We start from the raw sequence: 27,048 nt of genomic DNA on the forward strand, positions 1-27,048 counted from the left end.
TTGCAACTCCAAATGTCTTAACATTGGAGAGCAGTCTGGGTGGGCTAGACCAGGGCCTTTATGGTTAACACATGTGCAAATTCCAGCCATCGATTCAAGGGCCTGCATTAACCTCTCAGATTCTGGCACTGAATATCCACCTTTCCGTTTCTGCAGTGGAAGAGCAAAGCGGTTCTTCAACTTCCAACTACAAAAAACCAGGAACATGCCATTGTGGGTTCTGATTCCTCACCTGGCAGACACCCATTCATTCCTGTTTCCCCCAACCCCTCAAATTAGATCATTATTCATCTTTCTCTACATTCATTCATTTTCTAGATTCTTTCATCATTATGTACTTTTTCTATAGCATATTCAGACTTTAGTATTTGCAGACATCTCTCAGTCCTATTTTTGCATACATCCCTTCCCTCAGTATCACATTCATTTCTGATTCCCTGACATCTAACATGAGACAGAGCACAGAGCAGCGTCTACAGGCTGAGCTAGAAGCACATTATTCTGCTGTTTGGGGGCATATGGTACAAATGCTTTTTCCAGAAGTCAGCTGGATCTGCCACCAGCCTTACCCACAAAACCAGCAGAAGGAATCTGAACCTTAGCAAACAGCAGGTAACCCCCAACATGACAAAGCTCCTTGAACTCGCGGGCCAGGCTCCACACTCTATGGAGTCACTTGAAAAGACTGTCAGGAGCACAGGCGCTCCCATGCCCGTGCCTGCCAGACTGCAAGACAAACGGTTGTTTCCATAGGGACACCCTGAATCTCCTGTTACTTAATTAAAAGGTACGTCATTCAGAAAATTCCCGCGCTTTATTACTAGTAATAAATCACATGCACATGATAAGACTCACAGAGGATGACAACAAACAGGGTTGTCACAATACGAGGTGAGAATCAGCAATCAGGACACCGTCTCTCGGCCGAAGTCCACACACTGCTGTGCAAGGGAACTTCCCCAAATGCAAAACAGGGAACCCTGCCGTGACTCCCCACTTTGCCAGCTGGCCACCTCCCCAGCCCCCTTCCCCCTACACCCCCCCCCAAGACCTGCTTACACCCCAGGCTCTCCTGCTCTGAGCCCAGGGATTGCTGGGGCCTCCCTCAGGCGTCTTGGCCTCTTCCCATTCTTCTTTCTGGCTGAAAATTGCTGCCTTCCTGGGCTCAGCCAAGATCCGCCTCCTGCCTGACCTCTCCGACTGGTTAATCATCCCACACCAGAGCCAACCTCATCCTCGGGCCGATTCTGTAATGTGGTCATCTGTTTCATGCCTCCAATCTGCAGGTCCTAACCTTTTTCTGGGATTTTCCACAACAAAACAGAGCAGGGGCAATAAATGCTGGGGCGGGAATGAAAAATACCTGCTTTGCTCTATTTCCATGTGGTCAATGCCAGTTATTGACAGCCTGTCTCAGACCCCCCTCTCACCCCCTTGGAAGCAAGCTGATGCCTGAGGTTTGGAGGCAGCTCAGTCTGGGGAACCTGCAGGAACCCAGAAGCCAAGGCAGGTGCAAAGCCAACTCTTCAGATACAAACAGTCCCAGTCTCACAGGACTCACCCCGCAACTGTGCTGCCAGCCTGGCCTGCCTCTGGTAAAGCGACAATCCTACCTACTTCTTGCTGGCCTGACCACCTACCTCTGGCTTCTGGCTGCACTGAGTCCCTAGGAGCAAAGCAAGGTTCTTCCTGATGAGGACAGACTTCAGGGACGTGGGGAGCCAGACTGTGAGGGCAGGCTCCAGCACCAGGCCTCCGGGCTGCATCACGAACCTGGAGCTGGAAACCCAGACTGAACTGGGGACATGAGCCCCACGGTGAGACCGACTCTAACACGGGGTCCAGTTGCTAGGGAGGGCCCGGGTCCGCTCACTGCCCCAGGGCTCTCATCTGACACTGGAGGCTGCTCCCCACACGTCCACTTGCTCCCACACCCTTCCATCCATCTGGAAATGATGAGCAGTCTGTGTCTAGCATTGGAGAAGGTACAGTGAGGAATGACTCAGCTTTACCCCTCATGTGCAAATAGCCACACACAGTGTCACGAGAGGGCACTGAGTCCGCTGGTGGGAGCATCAAGGAAAGAAGGTGACAGGTGGGCTGAGACTAGGAGGGGAGGCAGACACTTCCGAGACAGGAAAAGAGCCGGGGACCAAATCAAGGTGCATAATGCATGGTGTTTTGGTGAACTGAAGCCCAACATGTGTTAGGGACGTGGATGGCAGACGGGCGGAGGCCGTGTACTAAGAGCAAGTGTGGGGGTGGTGAGCACAGTCCTGGGGTAGTGACGAAGAAGAGGGCCCTCCCAGCAAGCCAAGACTTGACCCCAAGGTCGGGAACAACCTTTAGCGGTAAGAAGAAAGGAGCCGCGTGAACATGTTGTGTCCTGGGGACCCCCTAGCAGCCCTGGGGGACAGTCTGCACTGCGGGCAGGAGTCAAGACAGAGCACTGACTGAGAGCCTGGAAAAGCTGCTCAACATGAGGCAGGTCTGTGGGGAGGAGGAAAGGAGATGGAGGTCGGTTACTCCAGGACTGATCAGGGAGGGATCTACAGTAATAAAAACGGAGCCCCACCTCTCACAGCGGGAGAAGGGGTTACTAACATGGAAAGGGAGAAAATGACAGTAAGCGCCGTGCTGTGGAACTGGGATCGGAGATGCTGATATAACTCTTGGTTCCAGCGTAGAGAGACAGATACAGACAGAAATGAAAATAGATGTAAATCTGCATGCACACACACACGTATGCATATACACACGTGTGCACACACACATAACATACACAGGCATACAGTATACACGCCCAGCTCTGTCCACAGGGAGCACCTGACACAGAAGCCCCCAACACCAGTGTCACAGCCAGCACCCAGGTCTTGGTTTTGAAACACCCTGTCCCAGTAAAAGAAACCAGGGCTCCCCTGAGACATGGATGATCTCAGATGTGAATCAGCGATAGTACAAAATGCTCACAGAATGACGGCTGCATCACAGACACTAGAGCCCGCCTGAAGAGACGACTTGAACATCAAAATAAATAGTGATAATATTGGATTGTAACTCATTGAATAAAGTAGGAGTCCACGAGTCCTACTGCTAGAATTAAGTAAGTGAACACACTGAGGGTCTGATGAGGAGATGCCCATGTGGTCTCCTGGTGCCTCCCCACCTGGAGGGTCAGGGAGGGGAGGAGCAGGAGATGGGCTCAGAGAGGTAACTCGGGGTGGAGATGTAAGACATGGAAAAGGGTTGAGCCCCCACTTGTCGTGGGAACTTGCAGAGGAGAGCTGTAATCTACCATTGTGTCCCTGTCGCTCCTTGAAGATCTTCATAGTCTCAAAGTACAGTCCCTTATTTATTATAAAAGAGAAAAGACTGAGTGTACAATAGCTGGCCATGCCACCTTAATCAAGGGTCAGAGTGACCCTGGCCTTTGATGGGATGCATCCACCATAAGAATACAGCTCTCCTGCTGGGTGCTCCTGCAGAGGGGCAGACCTGAACCTCATCTTGACCAGGTATCATCAGACCTGAATGAGGGACACAGGTTCCAGAATCTCTGGTGCCTGGGAGCTGCGCTCAGAGGGCCCCTCCGCTTGCTAGCTGCATCCTCGCTGCCAGCCGTGGAGTCAGCAAACTCTTCCGGCAAATGCCTCCTGTCTTCACCCCTCCACCCCATCACGCATAAGATCCGCCACAAGCCAGTAACACTCGTCCATGGCCCTGTGATCCTGAGTAACGGAGTTTCCAGGAGCCACCTAAAGCACTTTGAAAGGTGCTTTGAAAAGCACTTTGCCTCTGATAATGAAAAAGACCCTTCAGTTAAGAAGTTTCCGACACCAGCGAGCTGTTGTCAGCTCTCATCTGCAGCAATCTCTGAGCCTGGCCTTCTCTCCTTGTCCAGAGGCGGGGACGCCGGCCATGCTGGGCGCTGGAGACCCAGGAACCATCTCCAGGGGCTGGTCTCACACGTGGGCCTTGCTCAAGCACAGACCTTGGGCAAATCCTCACCCTCCAGGCCCTCCTCCTCCTTTCCCTGCTCAGCCAGCTGGTGCTCCCATTAACCAGTACTTCGTCTCAACACTGAAGAAGCCCCTGTGTCCATCTCGCTGACAGCAGTAGAGTCTGTCCACAAGCATCTTCCCACCTGTCGTCAGACAAAGCCAGGAGGGGGAGACGGGGCACTGGACACAAGGGGAAACCAAGGCCCCAGGGGGTCTTGGATGAGTGGGGACCCCAGAAGATTGGAGACCCAGGGAACTGGCGTGCAGTCCCCTCAGGGGAGTGTCTAGGCACATCGTCTAAGCTGGGGTCATGCCTGGGGACAAGGAGCCCACCCCGCAGGGTCATTTTAAGAATTAAAGGTGCTTTGTGTTTAGTGCCTGACCCACAAGGCTGCTCAAAGCAGAGGTCTGGCCTCCTCCTGGAGGACTCAGGACTGCAAGGCAGTGTTCCGACTCCAGGCTTTGTCCTTCACATCCCTGTATTTCTCACGAAAGTCACAAGAGGTGCTTAAGAAGCCTGTGAGGAACCCACGAGTCCCCTGGCCTCAAGGGAGGTCATTTAGTCCTGCCAACTTAACCAAACGTCTTAATTGGCTACAGAGTTCAAGGTGACACCCTTTCTGAGCTCACAGCCCCCTCCCCACAACGAGTCTTGCCTGAGGCCACAGTGGCAGCCCCCTCCCCAGTGGGGTGGGCACACTGAGGCCTCACACTGTGTGTGTGTCAAGCGTGGTTCTCTTACAGGAACATCTCGTGGCGTTTTTTCAGGAACAAGGTGGCAAATTCTGACATCCTTAGCATGATAATGTTTTATGCCGATGCTAAGAAAACGGTCATTTGTCCTCGTTTCCCCCTCCACTCTCCCCTTTCATGCATTTCCTTCCCCTTGCCTTCACTGGAAAAGTACAGAAAAAGTGCTTTCTCTACAAAATCAACCTCCAATAAGTGCTTTTTTTTCCCCTTCCCTGCTCTAAAACGGCAGCTGTTTCCTTAATGAACTTGCAGGGCAGAGCAGAAAAAATGGGTATGAGAAATAGGCTGCCCTCCAGGCAGTCACAGTCACGTGCCTGCCCTGGCCACTTTCTTCCTCATCTCCTCGCATCCCCAGAGGGAGGAGGAAAGGCCTTCGTGGGGGGGGGGGGGGGGGGGGGGGGGGGGGGGGGCAAGAAGGACATCTTAGCTCCTTCACCTGCGCTGGGTGGGGAGGCAGGAGGGCAGAGAGGAAGGGCCGCCCCCTGGGGCGGGGACCCCTGCAAACCACAGTCTCCTGCCCGAGGGGACACCAAGGCCTCCAATCTCCAAAAAGGAAAAAAGCAAACCCCATTCGTTGCCTCTTACACACCATGCTCCTCCCTCCACCCTGGCAGGCACGGAACACACCCTTTGTCAGGGTAAGAACAGACACCCACCCAGGCACTCAGTGTCACCCTCCCCCCGAGGAACACTAGCTGCAGGAAGAGTGGGGACTGAAACAAGAAATACCAGACTAGTAAATGGAAACCAAGTGTCTACACACGCGCACGCATGCCGCCGCGGCCCAGGGAAGGGCTCTGGAAGCCTGTAGAGGGCGCTCCTCCTCCTTGAGCGTTTCTTGTCTCTCACACTTGAGTCTCACACTCAGAGACCTGCCTGAGGTCACAGAGCTGAGCACCCCGGAGCCCGAGCACCCTGGAGCCCCAGCCCCCAGTGCTCGTGTGCTGTCAGACCTCCGCCTGCTCCTGACAGTGTCCTGGGACTGGACAGGGTGGACAAGCAAGCAGCTGCCCCAGCCCATCCTGGTTAACCTCAGAACACAAGCCAATGGGAAACCAGTCTGTGGCCTTTTGTTTAGCACTGAGAGGAGACGATGTCCAGGGCAGACCCTCCACTCCCCACCAAGCGTCTCTGCACCATCACTTGACTCCAAGCAGAGAGAAACCTGCAGAATTAACTTATAAGCAAAAGCGCAAGACCCACAATTGTAGGACGCATCCCGCTGCTCTTGGCACTGGAGCCCCAAAAACGGAAGGAGCAATGTTCCCTTTCTGGGTGCTGAAGAAAACAGACATATTGTTGGGACTCATCTGGCCTTTTACACTCTTCCCCCAGGATATCAAATTGACATATTTCAAAGTGAGTTTTATTTAACACAGAGGAAGATCTAGATTATTGTCCAGTCTGAGGATGGGCCTGGAAATGCTGGCAGTGGGCGGGTGTCCTCCACTCCCTCTAGAGACCCCAGTTCCCAGGAGACATTAGCCACATTTGTTGGAGACAAGCTGAGGCTCAGGGAAGTTTAACCTGCTCAAGATGCTGCCCTGCCACAGCAGAGCCAGCCTCCCACAGGTGGCCCCGAAACCATGCTGTTTCCCAGGTGGGTTGTGGGGACAGAGGGACCACGCCTGCCTGTCCTTGTGCTAGAGCGCAGTTTCACAAGGCCCCAGCGCAGCCTCCCCTGGTCTGCCCAGGCACTGGCTCCCATGGCGAGGGTGAAGGATGATGGAGAAACTGACAGAGCACCTCTGAGTCAGGAAGCCTTGTCTCGTAAACTCAGATTAGCGTCCGTCCTTTCATTCTTCCCAGTTCTCTGGACCGAAAATGCGCCAATGTTGCCCAGCTTTGACCAAACACTGTAGTACTGGAGCAAATCTGGAACTCTGGGTAAGGACTTTACCCATAAGCACCCAGCGCAGCACTGTGTTCCCACCTAGAAACAAACAGTTCTCAGCCCACAGTCTTCAGGAGACCCTAGATACCAGTATTTCTTCAAAATCTCCCCAAGGACTGGGTTCAGGAGCCCTGGGCGATGAGACGTGAGGACAGAGGACATGCCTGCTCTCCCCCGTGGGCTGCAGATCCCCCAGGAAGCTGAATCGAGGGGCCCAGGCAGCCTCCAGAGGAGACAGCACCAAGGGGCACCCTGGACCCGCTCTGCTATTTGCTGTGTCTGCAGGCTAATCAGTCATCAGTCTGGGCCACCATTTCTTCATCTGCTAATGGGGGTGATAAAATCACTACCGACCTCAACAACTAACCAACCACCACCAACAACCAACCAACCGCCAACCAGAATAACCAAAAACCAACCAACAAACAACCCATAATAACCAACAACAATCAACCACCAACCAACAATAACCAACAATAACCAAAAACCAACCAACAACAACCAACCAACAACCCATAATAACCAACAACAATCAACAACCAACCAACAATAACCAACAACAACCAACAATAACCAACAACAACCAACAGCAGGTCTCGCGAGGGTCACTCCTCACCATATGCACGGAGGGGCTTTGGTACGATGCCCACAAATACTCCTTCCTCCCCTGCTAAGAGGGGACCCTACACAGCCAGAAGAGTTTGGGGGACTACGGTGGGGGGTCCTTTCATAGACAATAGAAAGATAGCATTACAGTTTCTGAGGAAATTGGGCTGTTTTCATCAATTTAAACAATTTTTATCTACTTATTCCTGAAGTTTTTTAAAAAGAAAAAGTTTCTGTTTAACTTTAACCAGGCGGGTGTGAGGCAGGCAGAACAGGGTCCCATCCTGCTCTAGGGAAGCCAGGCAGAGGGCTGGGCCTCTGGGTGATGCCGCCCACCCTTGTACGGGTCACCTGCAAACTCAGTGAGACCACGACGTAGCTGTGAACGCACCTGGCCCCATCAAAGTCTGCTCTCAAAGGGTCTAATAATTGAATCCTCTGATTTGAATTTCAGCAGGAGGCAGCTGTCCTTCCCACAGCGCAGGACTCCTGTGCACCCCTGAGTGCAATGCTCTTGCCCTGAAGTAACCCTACTTCACCCAAATCTGGGCCAGGAAGTTTCCAGCACATGAAAAGTAGGTTTCCAGTAAATAACACTGCTAGCTGAAACTCAGAAAAAAGAAACAGCAAAATCTCCACCCACACCCAGAGAGGAGAAACAGAGCATCCCACATGACAGGGAGAGCCCCAGGCCACGCACATGACCAGGACCGTAAGCCTCGGTCTCCCCAGGACACATGGACCACCCGCCTGGCAGCATGGTGGGGAGAGGGAAGGGAGATGAGGATGCAGGGAACCTGGGCAGGGGTGGCCGGGCATCACACTCCAGGACCCCAGGCCACTGCAGACGGAGAGTGTGGGCTGTGACTGCTGACTGCCCGTAATACTGCCATGTCCACCAGGCGCGGAGCAGCAGAGGGCAGAGAAAGCAGAATGGCAAAGAGGATGCCACACTGGTTTGTGCCATTCTCTGCCCACTCGTTGACTTAGCGTAAGCACAGCTGAGTGCCCAGCACACACCACACAGGTGCACACCCACAACCTCGAAGCCCTCAGAATAAACCCGCAAGCAGGCGCTTTGGTTCCAGTTGCATGGCCAAGGCCCTGAGGCTCAGATCCTCAGCTCTTATCTCAGCCACCATCAGAGAGGCAGAGCCAGGCGGCTGCCCAGCATTCCTGGCTGCCGGTGTTCCCGTCGGGTCCTCTGGCCTCACCCATGGCTGTGCGTGCGAGGCATTGCCTTCCGGAGCTGGACCGAGCCCCTGAGACTCACGTCACTCAGGACAGCTGCTCCACCTCACTCCTGCTGGCCCCTCGCCCCGGGAGCGTCAGCCTCATATCAGCCCCTCCCCAGACGACCCAGGATGGGCCGGGTGGTGGGTCTGCGGACCAAATCTATGTCATTCCCAAACTTTCCGAAAGGTTTATAATTTTAAAAACTTAATGTTACTAAAGCTTTTATAATTTCTAATTTTTAAAAGTTAAAGTTTTGTATTATCAAATGAATACCTCACTAGAGTCATAACACTTATACATTTCTTTTCATCATGGAGTTAGCAGATTTTAAAACCAACCAACCCTTTTTCATTTTTACATTTAAGATGTATAAAGAAATTCTTAAATGCCATAACTTTTGTTCAAGTGCTTTGTCACAACTTGCAGACCTAGAACACAATTAATCTAAAATCTGAGTAGTCACAGTTCAATGAATTTCAGGCTTGGTTTTTAATGATCTAGAAGCAATCCATTTACAAAAGTGCCACCAAACCATTTTAATGAAATCATTTAATTTAATGCCACCAAGCATAGACCTGTTATACCTTGAAAACAAGAATAAGATCTCACAACTAAGTCTAGCAGACTAACTGGAAACAATTCCAGTTGGAATGGATGGATGATGATGGATGGCGACGGATATTAACTAGACCTATTGTGGTGATCATTTCACAATATATACAAATATTGAATCATTATGTCGTACACTTGAAACTAACGTTACAAGTCAATTAAACCTCAATAAAAAAATAATAAAGGTGAGGGAAGGGTTTTTAATCAGTTCAGTTGGGAGAGCAGAAAATCTGGAGGCAAAAATATGAAGTCTAGGAGGAAAGACCGTGAAGAAGTCACTGAATTGCTTTATTGACATTCCCCTGGGATTGTCTGAAACACCTACATGAAGAAAGATTTTTAAAAGCATTATAAAGTAAAGAGGCCATATACATTCTGGGCTTGTGCTTTAAGAGAAAAGTTAAACCTTATAAGTTTAAGAAGTATATTTGAGGCACAGTATGGACAATCCTTTTAATCCTCCTCTAGGATTTCTTTTAAAGTTATTCCATTTCTGGTCCCACCTCAGCACTGGGGCTTCTCATACCGTGTCTGAAACAGCAGCGTCACTGTCCTGCAGGCGAGACAGAGAAGCAACACTGTCGGGCACTACCCCATCGCTGCTTGTTCCATGTGTCCCTGTATCCCGCGCCTCAACTCGGACTGTAAACCATGCGTGGGCCGGGACTGCGGGCTTCCTCTCACTGTGCGTCCACATGGGACACAGGCTATGCTGGACACACATACCCGACAGAGTGAATGACTATAAATCAATAAAGACAGACGCCAGGTTTAAAGGCAAAAGTCACTGGAGGCCACACCCTGTGGTCACACCTGGGCTGGGCCTTGGAACTTGTGGCTGCATATCTGCTGCCCTTTGATTTCTGATTAGCTGGTTGACAGTGACTCACAGGCCCCATTCATTCACTGCCACAGTCTCTGCGTGGGAGGGACAGAGAGAAGACCGACCCTGAACAGGAAGGCAGCCCCGGAGAAGAAAGAGGGAAGGCACTGGGGGCCGGGCTCAGCGTTAGACTTGACCCTGGTGAAAATGGGGGGTCAGAGGCTTATAGGTAAAGGGGTGCTGCAGGCTGAGGGTGACAGACAGGAGGCTGCAGACCTCCTGTGAAACAGGCCAGCAAAGAGGGCATGAGCGCTTCCACCAAGACCCTGGTGGCTATGGCAGCGGGAAAGATAGAGGCCGGCTCCAAGGGTTCGGGAGGACCATGACCGGGCTGGGATTGAGGGAGAAAGAAGTGGTTTGGTGGAGGCAATAAGGGGCCTATTTGGGGCCGGGACCTTCAGAGGCCATCAGGGCTCGATAGAGGACTGGGGATTCGGATCTTAGATGCGCAGCACGCTTCTGCTGAAATCATGGGGTGGGGGGAGACACCTGTAAATATGGGTGCAGGAGCTTCTTCTCCCAGCTCTCTGGTCTCCTCTGCTACAAGCACAGGGTGACAGGGAACACCTGTTGTTCAATCAGCTGGCCAGGTCCACACTGTGCCCCAGCTGTGCAGGAAGTTGGGAAGGTGAAGGTCAGGGACACCAGCCAAGGTCACCACCCACAAGGAGCTCTCAGTGTGGCCTCCAGGAAACTTCCCTAAGTGGGTGCTGCCACCCACCACCCTCCAGAGTCGGCACCCGTGGGTGGATAGCTGCTCCGTGCACACCGACACACAGGAGCTCGACGTTCCCAACAAACCAAATGCAGAAGATCACCATGACCCGCTGCAGGCCGCCCAGCTCACAGGTGCCATTGTCCAGGTGTAACCCTAGATGGACAGCAGGCCGCCCCCGGCCTGAGGCCCCCACAGTGACCCTGGCTCTGGGTTTCCCACTGTGGAACTTCACCAGCCTTTTCCTCCCTACGCTAACCCCCAGCAGACACAACAGGCCGCAAGACACCCCATCTTTAAAGACAGCCCTTCTGGCCCGCCACCACCCCTCCCATCACCGGCCCACTTCCTGCTCCCCTTCTAGGAAACTTCCTCAAGGGTGGGCAGTAGTTATGGCCACTACCCACCGCCCGTTCACTCCAAGACCAAAGACAACTGGACTGTTCATCCCGTCAGCTGAAATTGGCCACCAGTCCCCAAAGAGCAGCAACTCGTCAGACGCAAGAGCTGACTCTGCTCCTCGTCCAGTGCAGCTCCCAGCTGCCCCTGACTGTCCCCCACCTGCCACACTGTCCTCCCCTGGCTTCCATGACCCCATGTCCTGAGTATGTCTTATCTCGCTGGCCCTCCTTTGGAGGGTCCTTGGCCCCTGAGCACCTGTGGGTGTCCTGGACTCTCCTCTGTGCACAGTCCTCCAGCTGTCGCCTCCAGCCCACCCCATCCATCAGCTGACGGCCTCCCCTGTCCCCTCCAGCCCTTCCCTCCTGACCTGCTAAGTCCTGGGATCCCTGTCGCCTACTCCACACCTCCACCAGGCTGCCCCGAGGCACCACCAACCTCAGCCTTCCAAGTCAGAACTCCAGATTTTCTTCCCAAACATGCTCCCCCTCTCTCCACGAGAAGCACACAGGCAACACATCAGCAAGCCCTGCAAAACAAATCCCCCAAGAGACCCAGCGCCCATCTCCGTTCCCACCAGCCTGGTCCACGCATGCACCAGCAAGCTGACCCTCCCCTGCATCCAGCTGTTTAAGGCACCATCTTAAACAGGAATCAGACATGACAACGCTCAAGCACAGGGCTCTCCCCAGCTTTTATAATTAGGCCCTTAATTTAAAAAGAAAGAAAGCCTAGGGGCCGGCCCAGTGGCGCAGTGTTCATGCATTCCACTTCGGCAGCCCAGGGGTCACCAGTTCAGATCCTGGGAGTGGACCTATGCACTGCTTGTCAAGCCATGCTGTGGCAGGCGTCCTACATATAAAGTAGAAGAAGATGGGCATGGATGTTAGCTCAGGGCTAATCTTCCTCAAAAAGAAAAAAAAAAAGCCTAAACTTCTGATGCTGGGCCCACAGAACACCAGAGTCTGCCGCTGCTCCCCTTGGACCTGTTCACCTCCCTGCTCTTCTCTAACCTGCTGCACTAGCTGCTGCCTCAGGACACTTGCACGTGCTGTTCCTTCCACCTGTAACTCACTCATGTGGCTTACTCCTCTCTTCTTTCAAAGTTCTGCTGAAGCATTGCCCCCTCAGAGGCCTTATCAAAACCAGCCTACCCACCTCTGCCCATACTCGCTCCTCCCTAGGGTGCCTTGTTTTCCTTCTGGGTCCTTACTGCTACCTAACAGTATATCCTGGGGTCACTGTGTAGGGGTTGACTGCCAGACCCCTGCCCTGGAAAGTCCCCTCCAAGAGGGCAGAGAACCTGTCCCTCTGGCTCACACAGTTTTCCCCACGCCTGGAGCAGCACTAAGGGTGGGCTGAGTGAAGACTGAATGACGCTCCTGATGCCTCACTGCCCACCTCAGTACGAACCACCCCTCCCCCACCACGGCCCAGTCACTGTGTCTCGCTCCTCCTGGGAGGGCGCCCACCCTGAGCCTTACTCTCCCCTCTCTCCTCCTGCCTTCCACTCGGAAGCACTTCACCCCCAAAATGCCAACACAGGTCTCCTCTGCGGAGCCCTCTGAAGGTCGACGTGGGTGAGGACCATGGGCCCGCGCAGCTCGGAGCCCATGAAGTACTCTCAGGTGCCCCTGAGCTCGCAGCCTCACCCCGCCCACCCCTTCTGTGGAAGGCCAGCACCTGTTTGCTGAATGAACAGGTGAACAAACGCAGAAAGTGGGAACGGGGACGCCGCCCCGGGCTCCCGGCCAGCAGTGCCCCCAGGAAGGCCTGGTGCCTGGGCAGGGCTGGGTGCTCTGCACTGCCCTTTGCAAAGTTAAACACGCAGAGCAAGTGGGCGGCAGCCAGGCCACAGGGACCCTGGTCCCAAAACAGGACAGCCGGGGCCGTGAGCGAGAGGCACAGGCATACACAAGCAGCCTCTCGGCGGGCAAGGCATGCAAAGAAAATCCACGGTTCTTCATGTCCAACTCCACGTCAAGAAGTGCATTCTGGGGCAGGAAGCGCACACGTAGATGAAGATTTAGATGGAACGATGTTCATTGCAGGATTGTGCACAGTGGGAGAAACGGGCGCCGTTTTAACATCCAGCAACTTGTCTCCGGTGCCTGAACGGCACTCACACACAGAGGGATTTATAGGACTCTGCACCACAAAACAGTGCTCAGATCATGTTCATGGACATGGAAAGACCCAGAATAAATTAGCAAAGTTACAGGACAAAACAGATCTAAGTTTTGATCATTCCCACTCAGTCCTTCCCCACTCCCGAGGCATCATGGCACCCCAAAAGGGGAAGAGCTTGGTTCTGGGGTGACTGAGATCATCTCCCAGATCTATTCCCAGCCTGGGATCGTCAACTCACTCCGCAAAGGGGCAGGCCAGGGCTCGGCTTCCTGGGCCACCACGTGAACACCAGGAACCAGCCCAGCTCCAGGCACCAGGAACAGCCCCTCACACGCCTGGTCCCGAAGGGAGCACCTCTCTGCCGTGCTGGCCTGTCTCGATGGGCCAGCAGCCTCCCTGCCACCCCTCTCCCATGCTCGGCTGGGCTCAGCACCCTCTTGGAGTGCACATTCCTGGCAGGATGCTGGCCGCGTGTCCGTGTGCTGCCCCTGGACCATAGCACTCAGCATGAACAGGATAAGGAGCCTGTCTGCACAGAGCCTACCTTCCAGTGGGGGAGCCAGCCAGGAAACAAAGACAGCACATGCGATGTGCCAACCGCTCCAGAGGGAAACAAAGCAAGTGAAAAGGACAGAAAATCATGCCAGGGACATGGGGCGGAGCGATCCTTTATCAAGGGCAATTTGATCATTTTTTTTTAAGGTATGCTTTTTGGTAAGGAAGATTGGCCCTGAGCTAATATTTGTTGCCAATCATCCTCTTTTGTTTTTCCTCCCCAAAGCCCCAGTACATAGTTTTATGTCATAGTTGTAAGTCCTTCTAGTTCCTCTATGTGGGACACCACCACAGCAGGCCTTGATGAGCAGTGTGTAGGTCCTCACCTTGGATCTGAACCAGCGAACCCCAAGCCACCAAAGCAGAGCGTGCAACTTAACACTATGCCACCAGGCGAGCCCCTGCTATTTGTATATACAGGACCAAGAGGGGGACATTGGAGCCGAAGCATAGAGAACACTGAGGCCGTGGGTAGGGATGAGCCACTGCAGGCCATGCTCCAGGGGGACAGTCGGGGTTCTGCGTCAGGGCGGGGACCAGCCTTGTGGCCAAGGTAAGGACTTGGCTTCTGACTCGGAGAGAAATGGAAATGGCCAGAAAGCTTTCAGCAAATGAGTGCCATGATGTGGTTTGAAACGTTTTAAAACGCTGCCTCTGGCTGCCCTGTGACGGAGACTGAGGGGAGGGAGAGGAGGCAGTAGCGGGACAGAAAGCCCAGTTAACATCTTGCAAACACAGTGCAGCCCGGCAAGGGACGATGGTAGCTGGTGCCTGGAGGCTGGCACCAGGTGGTGGCAGGGGCGGGGGCGAGGTGACCACACCCTGAACACGATCTGAGGTGGAGGTCAGTGGGGCTCGGCGATGGACGGATGGTTCTGTCTTACTGGGGTGTTTACTTCAGTGCCCAGGAGACCACAGGGGCGATGAAAGCATGAAGCCCAGTGTGGGTGGGGCTGGGTGAGGCCAACTTGGGAGGGGAGAGAGGGAGGGAGGGGGCTCCTGCAGAGCTGCAGGGGCAGCAGGGGACCTTTGGCTGTATCAGTGTCCAAAACTACGGGGAGACACCCTGTGAGAGACACCCTGTGAGAGACAGTTCGTTAATGCGGGAAGCTCTTTGGAAGGTGATCTGACCACACATATCCAGAACTACAGAAAAGTTGATGCTCCTGGCCCTTCTCCCCCCACCCCGTGAACCTCAGCTAAGGAGGTGACCAAAGACAGGCTCCAGGCACGCAGAGGTGACCACACCGTCTTCATTAACAGCGTAAGGGAAACATAGTCAGCCAACCAGGGGAGGTTACATAAACAGGCAAAGGGACGCAGTGTCCACAGCACAGGACGCATCCCACAGACATGAAAGAATGAGTGGGCAAATCCATAAATGGAAATATTAAATAACCATTAATCCTCACATTGCAGAGACAAAGCAACAACAGAGAATGATTTCTGCCAAGGCACGTTAAGAGAAAAAACACAAAATGGTATGTCCCTGTTATGCAAAGAGATTCAACAATGTGTCAGAACGACTGACTGCGGCATTTCTGGTGGGCCTGGAGCGTTCCTTTCGCCCTCTGCAAGCCCACTCTAAGGGGCTGGAGTGGTGTCTTTATAATTTAAAAGGGAACATTTCAACATTTCGATACACACAGAAAAGGAGCAGCATGCTTATTTATTTGCATACGCTCCCATCCCCACCACATTTTGCTGACACACCTAATTCATTCCTTTTTTCATTATTTTTCCCCTGAGGCTATTTTGGCTGCAAGATAGATTCTAACAAAATAACAGGGATTTGACAAATAAAAGGACTGCTTAAAGATGCGCTCACGTTAATCTTGCCGGGCCAGGAAGCAGTCTGGGCTTTTAGCTCATGAGTGAGTGGGAGAAACAATTTGCCTGGGGAAGCAAAAAACAGCAACAACAACAAAAGGCTTTCTCTGCCTCCATTTCAGAAATCAACAGTGACACGCACACACGCACACATGTATACATACATACACAAAAACACGCGTACACATGCAGGTGTATACACCCACACATACATACATGTGTATATGCATGGTACATGTGAGCGCACATATCGACATGTATACACACATACAAACACTGTGTATTGCATACACCTGTGTACCCAGACACATGCATGTAGGTATGTGTGCACACATGCAAACAGGGAGGCAAGCAGGCAGGATTCTGTGTGCGAGTGTATGTTCAGAGCCTCCTGAACCCTCTTTTGTAAAATAAACTCCACTAAGTGTTGGGCAGTGTGAGGTTCTGCTCAAAATGCCACAAACTGCAGGAGATTTTGGAGAAGCTTCTAAATCAAATACGATGTTTTTAAGAATCCTCTTTATTTAACAAATTAATATTAATAAATTATTATATATTGTATAATATATATTAATATTAAATAATAATATTTAACACCCTGAGGAGGTCCGCAGGCTGTTCGTAGCTCCCTGTCCTGGACACCAAGGGCTGAGATCCCGCACAGCCTCTCTCCTGGCTGCCCCAGTAGCTCTGTGCTGTCATGGATGCTGGTGTCAGGCTCAGAGCCCACCCTGGAGCGTTGGCGGTCGTCACACAATGCTCTGTGCAACCCCTGAGAGCGCGACTATTGTTTTCTTTGCTAGCTATTTTTCTCTTTTTTTCAACCCAACAATTGGGCCCTGCCACAGAAGAGCTTCTTCGCCAATGGGAGCACCTCTAAGTCATGCTTCCCAGCTAAAACCAGAGGGGGACAGGATGAGACTTCCGAGGTGGAGTGCAGTGCAGACGCCCCGCAGACCCTCACACACCTCCTCGCAGGCCTGGCATGAATGCCACCTCCTTCAGCCTCAGGTGGTGAGGCTCCTCCCACGAGTGGTCTGGTGGGGGCTCAGTTCCCACAGCATGAATGGCACCTGTGAGTTTCAGCATGGAGGATCCACCCTTGACAGGGGCAGACTGCAGTTCAGAGGGGCTGTCTCCTGCCCTGTGTCCCCCATCCCCATGCAGACTCCCCCTAGGAAGGCTACTCAAGAGCAGAAGAGTGAGTGGGAAGGGGAGTCAGAGCCAGGTGGATCCCTGATCCAGAGGCCCTGACCCTCCTGACAATGTCCACAATCGGATGGTACTTGACCAACCATGGCCTCATGTGTTTGGGAAAGCTCTTAAGCATCTTATTCAAAGGATGGGTTGACTTTTCTCCCTGTGGTCTTCTTCATAACCATCTACAGGGGCGCAGGATGTGCACGCCACAGCTGAAGGGCCCTCGACAAGCAGGGGCCACCACTACCTCAACCACGACTATCACTTCTGCCAGTGCCCAGCACACGAAAGGACCTTTTACCCAAACACATGCTGTTTTAACCCAATCCTCTGCCCACCCTCTTCCAAAGTCTTCTGTCTTTTGATCGTTCAAATACAGGAAAAGAATAGCCACAATGTACAATGATCAAAATGTCCTTGTCAGTTTCCATGTTTTTCAAATCTTTTTGATGGCAACATACAGTAAGAAATACAATTTAAATAGAAACCCAATAAAACACATACATATATAAATAACTGGAAGTTTTACATGACGACTCATAGAATGCTCTCTGGTATTTCTTCATCCGTGTTCATTTTTTCAGGTGCTGACTGCTTTCTCTGCCCACCGATAACCGCAGGTGTCTGGGGCATGTGGAAATTCGTAAAAGGCATCTCTCTTATCATCACAGCCACAACTGGGGTGGCCACTAGCTTCTAGCGGGACGACATAAGGATGCTACCCAATTCCTGGGAAAACCCTCCAAGAAAGAATTATTCCACCCAAAATGCCATAAAGTATGCAGGAAAGGATCATATCCACTCTTAAAGGCATGTATCATGGAATTTTCCAGAGAAAGTCTACAGTCTGGAAGGATGCCCTTTTGTCACGAGGTCAGGTAGGAGGAAGGCAGTGAACAGGCCCACAGGACATCTCCCCTGTCTGTCTGTCTGTAGGTCCGTCAGTTCAGAGCCTCTGGACACTCCCACCCCATCGATGAGACCTCAGCAACTGGGGCTGGGCCAGGCCAGACCCTCAGCTGTCCTCCCCTGCAGACAGGGCAATGCTTCCTGCAGGCAAGACTGAAGAAGAGCTTCAACTTCAGAGCCCTGTGTGGGCTCCCGACATAAAAGGGCAAGGGGATTTGCTGCCGTGATGGGAGCAAGCTGCGGCAAGCCCAGTCACCCAGGATCAAAGAGGCTGGCCACCTCCAGGTAATCCCCGCCAGGAAGGCTTCCTCTGCTCACGCTGTTTTTCTTTTCTTTTCTTATCCAACGGCAAAAAGCAAAGCTCCCACTGCACCCTCCTTTCAGCCTGACTTGCTGCTCCGCAAAGGGTCCCACACCCTCACCCCAGGTGCTGGCTCCCAGACTCTGGGTGCCCCACCTTCCCCAGAAGCGCCCATCAGCCCGGACTTCAGAGAGCCCTCCCAGGCGCCCCTCCCCTGCAGCCCCGTGGGGTGCGGGGGCAGGACAGAGAGGCAGGTTTTCATTCTAGGGACTCAGGGTTGACGCCCACCTCTGCCTTCAACTGCCAGCAAATTTCCTCACTGGAAAACCCGGGACAGAATCACCCCAACCCCACCCAGCAGGCTTCCTGTGCACAGGGAAGGACAGGCAGGTGGGCTGTGCAGAGGTGCCGGCCTCGCTCACGGTCCTGGCCTCCATCCCTCAGTGCCCACTCGGGCGTCCCCTACAGGACATCCCCTAAGGGGCGATCCCCTGTGCACGCCCAGCGGGAAAACCCAGCTCTAGCACCAGACCAAGCCTCTTTACAGGGTCGGAGTTTATGTCCAAGAACAGGGGGCAGGAGGGGGCTTTGCACCACCTCTGGGAGCCTGTGCAAGGACCAGGGTGCAGGAGAACCAGCCAGACTCCTCCCAGAGCCCCTCCCGGTGGGAGCCCGAGGGACAGCACTGGGAGGCAGAAGTAAACGCACACTTCCTTTCACAGGGACTGCTTACTCCACTCTTCAAGTCCCCCTCCAGCGCATCCTTAAATATGCACACACTGGGGAAACAGGCTCAGATTTTTAATAATGGGGCTGACGTCGCCCAGGGACAGCAGAAGCAGTATGACAACGTTCCACTGATGAGCTCCAAGGACTTTCTGGGGACAGGGGGAACTTGGCTGCTCAGACCCCAGGGCCACACACCAAGAACGCAGACCCAGAAGCAAGGACGGGGGAGATACACAAGTGTCCTACTGGCCAGGAGGTGGCACAGGAAGCTGATCTGCCAGCATGACCACCATGGCCCAGCAAGAGAGGACAGCATTCCAGCTCTCCTGGCCCTGAGGCCTCCATCAAGGTCAAGGGCATGACCCCTGACCCACCCCCAGTACCACATCACATGGGCTGTGAAGGCCACTCCCCACTCAGTCTCTCTCTGCCCCCTCCGCCACGCCAGGCCGTCTGCCCAGCGTCCTCCACAAGAGAGGAGAGAGCTATGGAGTGGATGGAGGAAAAAGGACTTGAGAGAGAGGCCAGTGCTGCGTGTGCCCTTTTAGGATCCTAACACACCAGCTCCCAAAGTCATTTTGGGGCAATCAGAAAAATCCACACGATGCAGCAGGCGGGGCGCCCACCCACCCCGTCAGCAGCCAGCCCACCCCCCCCCCCGCCCCCCCCACCCCGCACCGCAGGAAAGAAATCCTACTGCTTTAAACCACTAAGTTTGGGGTGGTTTACATCACAACAGATAACTGGCACAGTCACCAATGCCAAACCATGAGTGGCCTGCAGACGTCATCACTGGTGACAGTTCAAGGCTGACAGGGAACCAAGGCCCAGTTGCAACAGTGTGATCCGTGGATGCGTCTCCATTTTAGCAGCAATGCGAACATTCTCTGAATGCCCTCACATCCGACAGGACGGCGCACACGCAGGCCCCAGCCAGTGTCTCGAGCCCAGTGAGCACTCTAGAAATGGAAAGGCCAGCTCACTTTTCCTCAGTGGGGTTCTGCAAAGGATATCTTTATCAGCATCATTTATAATTATTTTAAGTAGAGTCTGAGAAATGGAACTAGAATTATTTGGTCCATGGAGCACAGGACAAATAACCACACCTTCATCCCAGCGATGGGACTTCTACTGAAGGGGGTCATTTGGTAAAACTTCCTGACCCACAGAGCCGGAGGCAGGTGTGTGTGCGGAAGCCTATGTGCAGGGAAGGAGACTTTTCTTTTAAATTTGCCTCAAGATGAGGAAGAATAGCATTGATAAGTTGAAGGCCTGTCACTTGATCGATACTTCACACAGGGAAGTAGATGTCAGGACTGGCCAACTCTAACAGCGCCAGGAGACAGCTCTACTCAGCGGCCAGCCTCACGCCAAGCCACCAGTGGGGCGGTGGAGTCAAGACGTGCACCCAGGACTCCAGTTCCGGGTGCCCATGATGGCCAAGCCTATTACTGCTCACACCCCCATCTGGCAGCTGAGTCAGTGACAGCCGACAATACCAAGGCCAGGCCCTCTGCCCAGTGCACGGGGGTCACCTCGGGGCTACAGAGTCCAGATCAAGCATGCAGGAGCAGCACGGGGACCAGCTGGAAACCCGGAACCCCCTCTTGCCTAGGACTCACCCTTCAAGAGCTCAGGAACTCTAAGCCAACGACCATGGTTCTAAAACCAATAGTCATGCCAACTGGACAGAGTGAGACGAAATACGCAAAACTGGCTCCTATGCTGAGAGGCATTCTGTAAGCAAAGGGATGGAAACTCACTTCCACTAGCATCTCACTCGACTCTCCTTCGGGGACATGCCCCTTTAGGGAGGACTTATCACCTGTTATTCAAGATAAACACAGGAAAGTGAGGGTCACAAGCCAGTAAGCGACAGAGCAGGACTCAGGCAAGACGGAGAGCTCTGCCCTGCTGCCAGCAAGTCCCCTTTCTCTAGAGGACATGGACCCTTTCCTGAGGAAACCCTGCCTCCTCATCAGGGTCCCCTCAAAGCCCACTTACAGAAGCCCTGCTCTGCTTCTCCAGGGAGGGGAAAATATAATAACAGCCCTCCTTGTTCAGCACTAGCCACATGCCAGGCATCTCCTCACGGCCTTAGGGTGAGGCCACCGAGCAATGGGGACATTGTTTTCCTGACACACCTTCATCAACCAGCATAAACTTCCCCCTCTTCCACCAATCACTGACTCCAGGAAAAACCTACAACTAAGGCTAAGCCAGTCAGTGCAAGCCTTCTATGGCCACCAGATTGGTCTGAGACATTTGTTGAATGACTATAGAGAGACACCTTTTCTCTGGAAGTAAGCAATGAGCAATTGGCAGCTGTCTTGTAGTCATAAGGAGGTCCACCTGGGAAAGGAGGTGATAACTAAAAAGGCAGAGAAGAGAGAGGTTTATGGGCAGTCACATGGTTGAACTGCTTAATCAAACCAAGCCTGATGTCCACATTACCTCTGATTGTTCTAGTTACATAAATCAATAAACATCCATTGGCTCTAAGGAGCCCTTAACATCACTGAGGCTCACATTGTCTAGGGTTCCAAAGATAATATGAGGCAATGCCGCTATTTGAATCTGACTATATCTAGTCCAGATTCCCATCTGTAATGGTTAATTTTATGTGTCCTCATGGCTAAGCTATAGCACCAGATGTCAGTCTAGACGTGGCTGTAAAAGTACTTTTTAGATATGATTCACATTTAAATCAGTAGACATCAAGTAAAGCAGACTGTCCTCCACAAAATGGGTGGGCCTCATCCAATCAGTTGAAAGCCTGAAGATAAAAGACTAGAGGGAAGAGATGGAGGAGGAATTCTGCTTCAGACTCAAGACTATAACATCAAGACCTTCTATAATTTCCAGTCTGCCCTGCAAACTTCCAACTTGCCAGCCCCACAAATTCATATGGATATGTCTCCAACTGGTTCTGTTTCTCCAGAGAACCCTGACTAATACACCCACTTTTCACCCCTAGGCTCTTTGCTGCCTCCCTCCTAGTCACCTCTCAGTTCCCACAGCACCCTCTTTTTGTGCTATGGACATACCCCCTTCCTACAGCAAGCTCAAAGGAGCACAGGGCCAGCCACAGCTCCCGAGCTCGAAGACCTCGATTCTCTTTGTATGAGAAGCACGCAGCGTTGCACATAGAAGAAGCTCAGTCTCCATCTGTTTAGTGAAAAATAAAAGCTAATCCCCAATAGCAGAGCCGGCTACCGAGGCACCGACCTCCAGAAATGCTGATTATCACCCCTTACAGCAGGAAGCCAGTCAAAGCTAAATAGGAGCAGAGGCTGAAAACACGCACGACTTCACACTTGTCCCTGCTACCTCACTCTCCAAGCCCACACTCTGCCGGGCATCCTCGTCTTGGGCAGGAACACGAATTGGGATCCAGGTTGCTCAAAGGAGCTCTCCTAAGTACAAGAACGGTAAATGCATCTCTTTCCGGGCACAGGCCCTGGGGAGGCTTAGCAACGGCTCCCCACCACAGTCTGACACGATGACAAGTGTGGATGGTTGCAAACCCACAATGGGTCTTAAAGACACTGGACTGCACACCTTCACCGGGGTTCCAGAGCTAGACATCCTGGAAAACAGATAAACAACTAGGGGTTCTCAGACCTGAGCAGCATCCGACTTCACCTCCAACTGCCATCCCCAGTCCAGAGGTTTGAGGCAGCAACGCTCCGCCGGAGTGGAGCCCAGAACTGGCATTTCTAACAGGCCTCCGGTGATGCTGATGCTGGTCCCAGGACCTCACTTTGAGAAGCCCTGACTTAGACAAATGTCACAAAGACGGGCTTTCAGCAGAGCCACCTGAACGGCTTGCTGACCTGGGCAGGCAAACCCTGCATTGGATCTGCCATGTGGCTGCAGTGACAGCTTCAGTCCCCTTGCCAACGAGGTTGCACAGGACCTCCCGGACAGCACCCAGAGTGCCACCACGAAGTGACGTTTGAGGAGGACAAATGGAACAGCATTTTTGTTTTGCCAAATTTACAGACATTTAAAGAATTAAAACAATAAATAAAATTCTTACTTTACCCAGGTAAGAGGGATTGGTTATTAACAATCTGACTATTCGCAAAATAATGAGTGCTTCTAAAGTGCGTAAAAACAGTTAAGGTCCACCATTTCACAACCCCAGTATAACTGATTCAGGCCAGGATCACACTTGGATGCTAAACCATTGAGTGACAGGCAACTGAGAAGCAGGAGGCTCACAGTCTCAAAGGGACAGAGGGCAAGGTGCACGTGACACTGACGACGGCTGGGAGCCTGCATCAGGGGAATCATGCTTGGCGGCCACAAGTGGGACAACAGACACTCCAACCTGTTGACGGGAGGCAAGGGGAGGTACCCCACCTCACACCTGTGTGATCCTGCATCTGATAACGAGGAAAGAACCAGACAAATCCAGATTGTGCTATATCCTGTGAGAAAACTGCCCTGGGGTCTTCAAAAAGTCTATGCAAAGGACTAAATAAAACTGTCCCTTGGGGGCCGGCCCAATGACACAGTGGTTAAATTCTCACGTTCCGCTTCAGCAGCCTGGGGTTTGCCAGTTCAGATCCCAGGTGCAGACACGGCACTGCTTGGCAAGCCATGCAGTGGTAGGCGTCCCACATATAAAGCAGAGGAAGATAGACATGGATGTTAGCTCAGGGCCAGTCTTCCTCAGCAGAAAAAAAAGAGGATTAGCAGCAGACGTTAGCTCAGCGCTGATCTTCCTCAAGGAAAAAATTTTGAAAACTGTCCCTATTTTCAGATGCCGTGATTGTCAACATAGACAATTCCAGGAAATCTACAAAATAAAACTCCTGGAACTAATAAGTGAATTTATCAAGATCACAGGATATAACATAAACACATAAAAGTCAAGTGCATTTCTACATGCTAGCAATGAGCACATAGATACTAGAATTAAAAATACAATACCATTTACAATTGCTCCAAAAAAGTGAAATACTTGGGTGTAAATCTAACAAAATATATACAGGACTTATATATTGAAATCTACCCAACATTAATGAAAAAAATCAAAGAAGGGGCTGGCCCTGTAGCTGAGTAAAGTTCCACGTGCTCCGCTTCAGCACCCCAGGTTTGCGGGTTCAGATCCTGGGAGTGGACCTACACCACTCATCAGCCATGCTGTGAAGGCATCCCATGTACAAACTAGAGGAAGACTGGCAAAGATGTTTAGCTCAGGGCAAATCTTCCTCGCCAAAAAAAAAAAATCAAAGAAGATCTAAAAAACTGGAGTGACATACCATGTTCATGGATTGGAGACTCAGTGAAGACGTCCTTCAAGACTGAACAGTTAAACTAATGGTGGTCTGTCCATACCACAAACCAGTACTCAGCAATGAAATGGAATGGAACACTGACATAGCAAAACCTGGATGGATCTGCAAAGGACTATGCTGAGTGAAAGAAGCCAATCCCAAAAGTCTACCCACTGCATGATTCCATTTATAGGACATTCTTGAAATGAAAAATTTATAGAAATGGAGAACAGATTAGTGGTTGCTGAGGTGACGGAGGGGTGGAGATGGGAGGGAAGTGGGGGTGGCTGTAAAGCAACACGTGAGAGATCCTTAGGGATGGACTGTTCTGCATCTTGACTATGTCGATGTCAGCATCCTGGCTGTGATACTGTCCTATAGTTTTTCAAAATGTTTCCACAGGGGGAGACAGGGTCAAGAGTACACAGTTTCTCTTTGTCTTATTTCTTACAAATGCCTGAAAATTCTCAAAATAAAAATGTAATTTTAAAAAAGTCTTCCGAAATAAAAATGTCGTGGAAAAATAACAGTGATATTAAAACAAAGAAAGCAGGGGGCCTGTTCGCTGAGCCCAGATGGACGTCGTCACCCATTTCAACATGCAAACTACGATGGGATTCTGGGCAGATTGAGTCACAGCGAGAAACCACTTGGGGGCCAATTGAGAAACAGTGCAGTAAAGGTAGGACATCAGCTGATGTCGCAAAACCAATATTAACTTTCTTAGTGTAATCATGGTCTTGAGGGATGTGGGAAAATGTCCTTGTTCTCAGGAAATGCTGGCTAGAGTATGTATGGGTGAAGCTCACGATGTGTACAACTTTTCAAATTACATAAATAAAGAGAGATAAAACAAATGTGACAAAATGGCAAAAAAAACCCTGAAAACAAATACAGTAAATCTAGGTGGAGGGTATACAAGTGTTCATTATACTATTTTTTCAAATTTCCTGAAAAGTTGAACATTTTCTTTAAGTGGGGTGAAAAAGTCTTTTAAGTTCAACAACGACCCACTGAGCTTGTCTCTACTTCATTTGCAGTCTCCTTTTCATTTTACACCACTGCACAGGTGCAGCCAATGCTAAGTTCCTGGGTCTTTTGTGAATGATAGCAAAAAAAGCCTTGCACATGCAAGCCAAGGGGAGCCCTCAGCCCCGGGAGAGTGAACTTCTAACAGACGTGGCTTCAATCCCAAAATGATGCAGGGAGAGTTCACCACCAGGTAGTAGGAAGTAACTAAAGATAAATGTGATGAGAGCTATGACGGAGAGACCCCCTTCAGCCAACCCCATGGTCCTCAGAACCCCCACCCCGGACCCCATGGTACTCAGGACCTCCCCCGCCCCGACCTCATGATCCTCAAGACCCACTCCTACCCTCAGCCCCATGGTCCTTAGGACCCACCTCTGTCCCCAACCCCACGATCCTCAGGACCCCCACCAACCCCACGGTCCTCAGGACCCCCCAACCCTGACCCCAGTCTCATCACCCTGGCTATACTACTCAGGGCACTCTCGGCCCCTATAACCGACATCAGAAAGGCAGGTGACTTGTACAACTAGTGACATGAGAGACTCAGAGTGAAACTGGGCAGGCAGCCTGAATCTCTACCTGGTCCATCTACCACTAGCCACCTCCCTTCACAGTGAAGTAATGCAGATTTGGGGCCAGAGCAAGGTGGGACCAGGGCAGAGGCCAAAGGAGTCACTCTGCATCTGTTTAGAGCCCCATGCCAGCCTCAAGTCCTGATGACACTGGAGGTCACCATCGGAATGAGCAGGCAGCCAACTCTCTCTAAGGCTGGTCTCACCTTTCCACACCGTGGGCGCACCGAGAAGAAGACTGGCTCCCTCTGGCCGCTGGGCCAGGCGACTCTGCTCTGTAAGGTCTCGTGCTGACCTAAGACGACAGCCTCTGCCAGCTGCTGCCTAAAACAGTAAAAGAAGTTCGGGGCCACTGGCCGGTTCTCCGGACCCCTGCTCCCCTCGGCTGTCCGCACCCACGGGCCTCTGCAACGCTTGGCACCCCAAAGGGCCTGGGAGGCCACACGGGCTCACAGGGGCAGGGAGACCGCAGGGCAGCTCAAGGCTCCTGGCGGGACTGCGAGAAGCAGGGGCGGCAGCTGGCAGCGCCAGGGGCTCTAAAGAAACACGCTGTGCCAGCCGAGACAGCGGGCAAGCCGCAGAGCCCCCCGAGTCCCGCTCTCTCCAGAGCTGGGGAGGGTGCACCACACCTGGGACACAGTTGGCACTCAGTACATGCCCGCTGCCTGGAGGCAAAGAGTGAGCCAATGAACAAACGAGCCACTCCCTGACAGGCCTCACAAACGCTCAATAATTAATGTCAGTCCCTGTCCTTCGCCGCCTCTGCCACCCGCAGGGCCGCAGCTTTTATTCGCAGCAAGCCTGAGGTCTATGAACTGACGCTGCGCCACATCTCATTCATCAGCTGGAACAGAATGGAAACCGAGGTAGGTGATGGGGGTTGTGTGCCACCGGGCCATGGGTTTCACCCAGTGCCAAGGCCAGATGCCAACTGGTCACACCATGGCTCCGAGTGGGCTGCTGCCTCTGTGGGGAAGGACAGAGGGAGAGAGAACTTGTGCCCTGACTGTGGCTGGAGAACAAAGCCACCCTCTTGGTGTCACCTCACCCATTCCTCATGTGAATGGAGAGCTGTGTGCTTCCAGGCGCCAAGAGTACCATACAGCTGATCAAAGCATCTCTCCACCATTTGGCCAGTTTTTTAAATGCATTCAGTCCCAAAGAAAGAATTTGTGAACATGATCTGAGCAGCCTCAGCAGAAAGCAGATAAGTGGGAGAGGCGACTCGTTTCTCAACAGGAGTCTGCTGGATGCCCAACATTTTTATAAGAACAACACTCTCACTTAAACATTAGACAAGAGATCACACATCAATAGTGGGTCTGTATCAAGACTGGAATCCATTTTGAGCAGAAGACAAAGGAAATAATTCTTGCCATATTACAGGGTGGATTTCAAGGAAA

The 27,048-nt window shown here is 52.2% G+C and overlaps 1 protein-coding gene across 5 annotated transcripts in view; it reads right to left on the reverse strand.

The window, feature by feature from the left end:
* Positions 1–27,048, reverse strand: part of TNS3 (tensin 3) — a 259,293-nt gene that overhangs the window by 221,433 nt on the left and 10,812 nt on the right. Inside the window, exon 1 of one of the 5 annotated variants that reach the window (XM_046669117.1) lies at positions 856–903. The exons of the other annotated variants lie outside the window; for them this stretch is intronic. The gene's annotated coding sequence lies outside the window, so the exon portion shown is untranslated. Of the gene's footprint in view, positions 1–855; positions 904–27,048 lie in introns of those variants that run through there. 5 annotated transcript variants of the gene reach the window in all.

The sequence above is a fragment of the Equus quagga genome, chromosome 8, assembly GCF_021613505.1.
Source record: "Equus quagga isolate Etosha38 chromosome 8, UCLA_HA_Equagga_1.0, whole genome shotgun sequence".
Taxonomy (NCBI): domain Eukaryota; kingdom Metazoa; phylum Chordata; class Mammalia; order Perissodactyla; family Equidae; genus Equus; species Equus quagga.